A 2,500-nucleotide genomic window follows, 5' to 3' on the forward strand; every position below is an offset into this window, starting at 1 on the left:
GTGATCGTATCGATAACAATGTTAAGTGAACAACACATTCTGATGATCGTAACAACAAAAAATACATCATTGATATCAATATAACCGAAAATGATACTGATGGTTATAATGGCAAACATAACGATGACTAAAGCAATAGTAATAATGAGATGAAATGATAATGATACACATATTATTAAAGTGACATTAATGATAATAGTCAATAATGTTTTTCCTTGTTATCATTTTTATTACTATCATCGTTATACCTGTTACCTATAATGGCAATCATAATGGTAATCAAAATAATAATGATATTGCTTTTCTTATTATCATTATTACTATTGTTTTTGTTATAATTGTTTGAATTACTATCATTATACTCATCATTATTATTATCGGTTTTATTACTATCAGCATTATCGTTGCATTAATAGCATTATTATAATTTTTATTATAACTATCTTTATTATCACTAATAACGTTGTTGCTATTATTTTCATCATCCTTATCATCATTATCATTATTATTAGTAGTAGTAGTGGTGGTAATAGTACTAATATCATTATCATTATAGATATTATCAATACATTCATTACTAGTGTCATTATTACCAATATTTGTATTACTATCAATCCAGTTACCATCATTATAATTTTGGCATCATTATTATTATTATTATTATCATCATCATCATCATCATTTTCATTAGCGTTGTTGATTTTGTTACTATCAATATAATTGTTATCGTTATTATTTATTTTTCTCGCGGTTTGAGTTGTTTCAACCAGATTTTCGATGACCATCAGGTCAAAACCCTTGACCTTAGGTACTCAACCCAAACCTCTTTGTCGGGCCTAACTGATGAGGTTTTTGTGGTGTCACGAACCTCTCTTGTATTTCCCTTCTTTGGAGCATTAATTGAGCGAGCATCTTGCAGTTCCCAGTGGCCCTTTGATCACAGATATTATTTCCCCTTTGTTGCATCCCCATATTCTGATCAGAATAGGAGGAAAGCAGATTGAATAGATGCATCATTATCATTATTACTGTTATTATCATTATCAGTATTATTATTATCATTATACTATTATTATTATCATCTTTGTCATTTCTATAATCAAAATTGTTATTATCATTTTTATTATCATCATTATTATTAAGATTACCATTATTTTCATCATTGTTATTATCATCTCTATCATTTTTATTGTTATCCTTATTACTATTATTAGGATTATTATTGTGATTATCATCATTATTATTATCGTTATCATTATCATTATTGATATTATTTTTTTACTACTACTGTTATTTTTATTACCATCATTATCATTATTATATTTTTTGTTATTATTATCATTATTGGTATAATTATTATTTTTATCATTATTATCCTTGTTATTATTATTATTATTATTACTATCAGCATTATTATTATTATTATTATTATTATTATCATCAGCATTATCATTATTATCATTATCATTATTATTATCATTATTGTTATTGCCATTATTATTATCATTGTTGTTATCACCATTGTCATCATCTTTATCGCCATCATTATCGTGATCATCATCATAACTATCATTATTATCATCATTGTTGTTATTGTCATTGCTTTTTTTGTCATTGTTGTTATTATCATTTTTATTATCATTATCATTACCTCCATTGTTGCTATTACTGTTATTAATCTTTTATCATTATTGTTGTTGTTTATTGTTGTTTTCTTTATTTTTATTTTTATCGTTATTATCATTGTTATTATTGTCATTGTTATCATTATTATTATCATTATTATTATTATCATCATCATCATTACTGTTATTATTATTGGTATAAATATCATATACTAACATTCTTATCAATATCGTTATTATCATTATGATTTTGATCGTTGTTATTATTGATTATCTATGCTGCAATTTTCATTTTCATTATCATCATCATAATTATTATCATTATTATATCATTATTATTGTTATTATTCTTGCTGTAGTTGTTGTTATTGTCATTACTGATATAGTTTGCTATTATTAGTGTCATTGTTACAATCGTTTTCATTGCTGTTATCTTATTATTAATATTATTATCATCATGATCATTATTATTCTTATCGTTGTTATTATTGTTATCATTGTTATAATTATTATTATCATTATCATTGTTTTTACCATTATTATCATTATCATCGCCATCATCACTATCATCCGAGTTTCTATTACTCACACGATGGTTATTTTTATTTTCATTTAATTTCTTCCCTGATATTTAAGGCATAGAATAGCATCACATCGCAGCTTCTATTTGGATGTGTCCGAGTGATGTGTCCGAGTGATGTGTCCGAGTGGCGATGTATTGTCAATGTTGTGAGAATCATTATCGTTATAGTTACATTGCCGTTATTGCTGTTATGATTCATTTGCTCTATTTACAGTGGTGGTTGTTAAGTAGCACTTAGGATTCACAGCAGTGGCAGCAGTAATGATATAATCATGACTACTATTATTCTAAT

At 25.3% G+C, this 2,500-nt stretch overlaps 1 protein-coding gene across 10 annotated transcripts in view; it reads left to right on the plus strand.

Annotated features, from left to right (window-relative positions):
* Hk (potassium voltage-gated channel subfamily A regulatory beta subunit hyperkinetic) overlaps positions 1-2,500 on the plus strand; it is an 83,521-nt gene that overhangs the window by 62,344 nt on the left and 18,677 nt on the right. The gene's annotated exons all lie outside the window — the stretch shown is intronic.

Source organism: Penaeus japonicus, unplaced genomic scaffold (assembly GCF_977035675.1).
Source record: "Penaeus japonicus unplaced genomic scaffold, GWHDUDI00000001_assembly GWHDUDI00000026, whole genome shotgun sequence".
In the NCBI taxonomy this organism is placed as follows: domain Eukaryota; kingdom Metazoa; phylum Arthropoda; class Malacostraca; order Decapoda; family Penaeidae; genus Penaeus; species Penaeus japonicus.